Source organism: Bombina bombina, unplaced genomic scaffold, assembly GCF_027579735.1.
Source record: "Bombina bombina isolate aBomBom1 unplaced genomic scaffold, aBomBom1.pri scaffold_2186, whole genome shotgun sequence".
NCBI lineage: Eukaryota > Metazoa > Chordata > Amphibia > Anura > Bombinatoridae > Bombina > Bombina bombina.
Genome location: NW_026511440.1, coordinates 1,182 through 7,148, shown reverse-complemented (window position 1 = coordinate 7,148; position 5,967 = coordinate 1,182). Strand labels below are relative to the sequence as shown.

The window sequence follows — 5,967 nt, the reverse complement described above, 5'->3', positions numbered from 1 at the left end:
ACTCTCCATTCCATTGGAATAAAAACAAAAAGTTTATGCTTACCTGAAAAATGTCTTTCTTTCCTGGCATGGAGAGTTCACGACCCACTCTTAATTTAAATTAAGACGGCTTTTTTTTTTTTTTTTTTTTTTAAAGAAATAAACCTCAGGCACCTCTACACTCTTCTGTCATCTTCTTTTTCCATTTTCCTTCGGTCGGATGACTGGGGATTATAGGTAATTGGAGTGACACTTAACAGCTCTGCAGGGGTGCTCTTTCCGCCTCCTGGCCAGGAGTTGAATCTCCACTAGTAATTGGAATGGATTTGTGGACTCTCCATGCCAGGAAAGAAAGAAATTTATCAGGTAAGCATATATTTTATTTTTAAGAAACTTTCTAAATTACTCCGATTATGATTTTTTTCTTTATTCTCTTGGTATCTTTATTTGAAAAAGCAGGAATGTAAGCATATGAGCCATCCCATCTCTGGTTCAGCACTTGGGTAGCACTTACTCATTAGTTGCTAAATGCAGCCACCAATCAGCAAGCGCTATCCAGAGTTCTGAACCGAAAATGGGCCGGTTTGTAAGCGTTCCAGGTTTTTCAAATAAAGATACCAAGAGAATGAAGTAAAATTATTTGGAGTAAATTAGAAAGTTGCTTAAAATTGCATGCTCTCTCTCGTGAAAAAATAATAAATTTGGTTCAGTATCTCTTTTAAGACTTTTGCTTTGTATTTGTCTTATAAAATGTGTTGTAGTCCTTAAACACTAATTCACATTTTACTTTATCTCCTTAAGGTTAATGTGAGAAATGGTATGAGTTTACAAGATTGCCTCATCAAAGCATTAAAAGTTCGAGGTCTTCAGCCAGAATGTTGTGCGGTTTTCAAACATCAGGAACAAAAGGGGTAAGTCGGATAATTTGTTCATTGTCACATACATTCACTTGTTAGATACATTTATTTGTCTTTTTTAAATTCTTCTATATTTAAAAAAATAAAATGAAAATGCATGCTTATTTGTCTGCCATAGAAGTGAGTTTAAGTGTCTTCAAATGGCCTGCTTTATCTGAATCATGCAAGTTTAATTTTGACTTTCCTATCCCTTTTAAGAACAAATCTGTTTTTGGAGTAAAGCAAGTTAAGTGCACACTTGTCACCTGTTAGCATCACTGTACTCTATTAAAATGGATTCATCAACACAGGTTCATTAAACTTCATCATTTTGTCTTAAAGGGACAGTAAAGACAAAATATAAAGTTTTATGATTCAGACAGAGCATGCAATTTAAAACAACTTTCCAATTTACTTCTGTTATCATATTTTCTTTGATCTCTTGAGATCCTGTGCTACAAAGTAAACCTAGGCGCAACAATACGTTACTGCGAGCTAGCTAAACTCATTGGGTGAACCAATGACAACATGCATATGTGCAGTCCCTAATCAGCAGCTACCTCCCAGTAGAGCATTGCTGCTACTAAGCCTACCTAGGTATTATTTTAAGTGAAGGATACCATAAGAACAAAAGAAATTTGGTAATAGAAATAAACTGGAAAGTTGTTAAAAATTGTGTGTTCTGTCTGAATCATGATAGTTTAAAGGGACAGTCTAGTCAAACAACTTTACAGTTTACTTTTATCATTAAATTTGCTTGTTCTCTTGGTATTCTTTGTTGAAAGCTAAACCTAGGTAGGCTCATATGCTGATTTCTAAGCCCCTGAAGGCCGCCACTTTATCTGAATACATTTGACAGTTTCTTACAGCTAGATTAGTTCATGTGTGCCGTATAAAGATATTGTGCTCACACCCGTGGAGTTACCTAGGAATCAGCACAGATTGGCTAAAATGCAACACTGTCAAAAGAACTGAGATAAGGGGGCAGTCTGCAGAGGATTAGATACGAGGTAATTACAGAGGTAAGAAGTGTATTAATATAACAGTGTTAGTTATGCAAAACTGGGGAATGGGTAATAAAGGGATTATCTTTTTAAACAATAACAATTCTGGAGTAGACTTTCCCTTAAATTCTGGCTTTACTGACTTTAATCCTGCGCATTTCATTTTCGTATTACAAATTGTAAGGTTATATGCAAACGTTTTAACATTGGTTCAGCTTGCCTTCATTGTCGTGTTTTTTTTAGCAGCACCTAAAAGTTTTATTAGAGTATAAGCTTTGATCATTTCCATTCTGCTTTTCAGCAAGAAAGTACGTTTGGATTGGAATACAGATGCAGCTTCGCTAATTGGTGCAGAGCTACAGGTGGATTTCTTGGATCATGTTCCACTTACAACTCATAATTTTGTAGGTTCATTTTTCTTTAATATGTAAAGTTTTTCACTCCAAGAATTGAAACATCCTGCCCTGTACTTGTGAACTTTGGTTTGTAGTGTTTTGCCTAAGTACACACTTTAAAGGACCACTCAATGCAGCAGAATTACATAATTAACAAGTACATAATAAAAAGACAATGCAATAGCACTTACACTGAATTTCAAATAAGCAGTAGATTATTTTTTTCTGACAATTTTTTTTTTTCTCCCATTGTCCGACCCCCTGTATCATGTGACAGACATCAGCCAATCACAGACTAGTATACGTATACCCTGTGAGCTTGTGCACATGCTCAGTAGGATCTTGTTCCCCAGAAATTGTGAACATAAAAAAGACTGTGCAAAATTTGATAATGGAAGTATACTGGAAAGTTTTCTTAAAACTGCATACTATCAAAATCATAAAAGTTTAAGGCTGCCTTTAAAATAAAAAAAACATACAAAAACATTATTGCAGAGTAGTCGGAATAGTGTTAATCTTGCTAATGGTAGTGAGAGTCCACTGTCCTTTTGGGAGCTACATCACCTGGTCACAAGGAGGAGACAGACACCCCACCACCAGAGTTTTAACTATCCCTCCTACTTCCCCTTCCCTCCCAGTATTTCTTCTATATATCCATATAGGCATGGATAGTGATGTTGGTGAATTATGACAATTTCAGATTCACTCCTTCAGTGGAAAGTTCCTGGAAGAGAAGGTGTGTAGGAGGGTGCTGTTTGTGCATTGTTCCTTCTTGTTGGAGTCGAGTTACAAAATAGCCATGGGTGTCGCAAGGTAGTGCCTTGCTTTTCCCTTGTTGGCTTGATATTTCACTCCTCTTTACACCTGTCCTTCTCTATTTGTCACAGGTCAGAAATATTATGAGGAAACGTTGCAGTTGAGTAGGCTCTGAGTGTGGGTATAAGTACGTATCTTGGGCCATATCTCTTCCCTAATAAAGGACTTAGTGCTGGGAAATTGCCCTATGGCTCTCCTGCCCCCCTTACACTTAATTGGTGCTGGAATCATACTTATTTACATGGTGCAGTCTCCCTCCAATATCAGACTGAAATCACTTGCCAATGTATTCAGACAGTTTGTGGAGGGTGTTGACTGCCATGTTTTTTTATTTGATTAGGGCTACTGAAATCCCCATTTGATTCCCGGTTTGGAATTTTGTAGGGTTGTGCTATGTGCTCTGGGTACCGTTTTTATAGCTGTAACCAGAACACAGTTGTATACTTTTCCCAAGATGACGGTGGTACCGATCTCTTCGCTCCAGCATGTTCATTGTGCCGAATGGGAGGCAGAGGTTTTCTTTGCGCTTTCATCTCAGTTTATATTCAGAGGGATTTTAGTCAGGTGGCCGGTATTTGCAGAGGCTTGCTTCATGGACTTCGGTATCAGGCGGGGGTAAGACTCTTACACCAGAGTCCGGGTTGCTAGTTGTAAGAAATATCTACAGTATATTTATATTAGCACATACATTGTACTAGTGTACAAATACTTTTGTGAATATTAATTGCGATTACGCAATTTACTTTCATATACACTGAGAGCTGTATATTACTTAATAGTATGCAAGCGATGGACCCTTCTGGGACTGAAGCCATCAGGGTGTATTCACATGAGAATTCCTCCAACATTTTTATTTTATTTTATGATCTACAACAGTGTGCCCTCCAGCTTTCTAGATCATGCCTAGTATCAGTTTTGCAGAAACATCCTCAAGATCCAGGTCCTGCTCCTAAAACGGATCCTCCACCAGTATTTGTCCCTCATGGTGGTGTGACCAAATTTGCTCCACAGTTTAAGGCCCAACTACAATCAGTGGTTACCGAGGCTATTGCTGCTATTCGGCCTGCAAGTAAGTGTAAACACAAACTAAAACATACTTAAATTTTCTTCCTCTAAGGGCAGTTCTTCTGTTAATCCAAAAAATAGACAATCTAAGGAATCTGATTTGGACAGATTCTCGTAAGCGTCTGATGTCGAGGTCTTTTACTGAGGGTTCCTCTCCATAATCGGACAAGGAGTCTGAGGACTTTAATTTTCAGTTTTACCATGGATCATTTTAAGGGCTTTACTTAAAGGAGTGTTAAGAACTCTGGAAGTTCAGGACACTAAACAGACTGAGTTCAGGCCCGTACAAAAATAAGACTTATTTAACCCTTTAAGTGCTAACGACGGCTCTGAGCCATCGCAATTTGGCCCAGTCAGGTGCTGACGTCACAGAGCCGTTGCTAGCACTCACCCACCTTGAGGGCAATCTTGGGACTCCTACTGACTCCCACACCGGCGATCTGGCCTGTATTGTAAAAGGCATCGCCGGGGCTTCACGTGATGACGTTCAGCCGCGCAACTTATTTAAAAATTACAACGGAAAGTATAGGGAAATGGGGCATGCAGCTTAGAAGCCTGTATCTAAGCAGCTACAGACCCCCCAAACCCACTGTTGGAAAGGTAATCGCATGGCCTTTCCAACGGTGTAAGTCTTTGGGATCTGAAATAAAAAAAAAAGTATATATGCTTTAAAGTTTTATTTGCAAGCTACTAAAGACTTTCGACAATCTTCCAGTTTATTTGTTTTGTATTCTGTTAAATGGAAAGGTCAGAAGGCTACTGCTGTATCCTTTGTCTTTTTGGTTCAGTTTGATTCGTATGGCTTACTTGGAAGCGTATCGGCAACCGTCCCCAAGAATTACTGCTCATTCTACCCGTTCAGTCTCATTTTGGCGCTTTTGCCCCGGCTTAGGCAGATTTTGGCAGGAAGGCTCTTCAGGCGATAGTTTGTACTAATTGAAGGCCTGACTCTTTTTTTTTTTTTTTTTTTTTTACTTTTATTGTGCAACCTGTTTTTTTTTTTGTGTGTGTGTGGACTGAACAGCTTGGGGATTGGTTCCCAAAAGTAAGGACTGTGAACTCACTACCATTAGAAAGAAAACATCATTTATTCTTACCTGATGATAAATTAATTTCTTTCTTGGTAGTGAGAGTTCAGACCCATAAGTGTTTTTTGTTTCTTTCTTGGTGGCAGCAGTCCTTGTTTGTATATTGGTACCCTTTCTTCCTATTTTCCTCAGCTATATAGCAACACTGGGAGGGAATGGAAATAGGAGGGATCGTTAAAAACTGGTGTAGGGATTCTGTGCCTCCTCCCAGTGGCCAGGTGATGTAATTTCCAAAAGTAAGGAACAAGGACTCACTACCAGGAAAGAAATTAATTTATCAGGTAATAATCATTTTTTATTTTTTTTTATCAACTTTTCTCACCATAATACTGTTGACACACAAGAAAATATGCAGTTCAATGTGTATATACCTTTGAAACACAGAGATGTAATAGATGGGAATGTGCTTTACTCCCCCCCCCCCTTCTTTCTCCTTTTTATAGCATTCTCTCCTTTTCTTCCTCCTATTACTCATATTTATCTCTCAAATATAATATTTTATATAATATATTTCAGCAAGTGTACTTTGCATATTTGGATAGATTGTATCCTAAATGCATAAAAAAAACTATTTTCATATCTTTTATAGAAGCAAAATATTCTAAATTCTTTTTTTTTTTTTTTTTTTTTTTTTTTTAATACATTTAAAACCCCAAAAAATCCCTGCTGTAAAATAAGTGCCTAGTGAAAGCATGGGTTGGGATAATATGGTGACAAAATCTGT

General features: G+C 37.8%; 1 long non-coding RNA gene across 1 annotated transcript; it reads left to right on the top strand.

Annotated features, from left to right (window-relative positions):
• The first annotated feature begins 695 nt into the window (after positions 1-695).
• Positions 696-2,471, top strand: LOC128643750 (uncharacterized). Its single transcript, XR_008399878.1, has 2 exons — positions 696-890; positions 2,181-2,471. It is a non-coding gene; the product is annotated as an uncharacterized LOC128643750 (long non-coding RNA).
• The last annotated feature ends 3,496 nt before the right edge of the window (positions 2,472-5,967 follow it).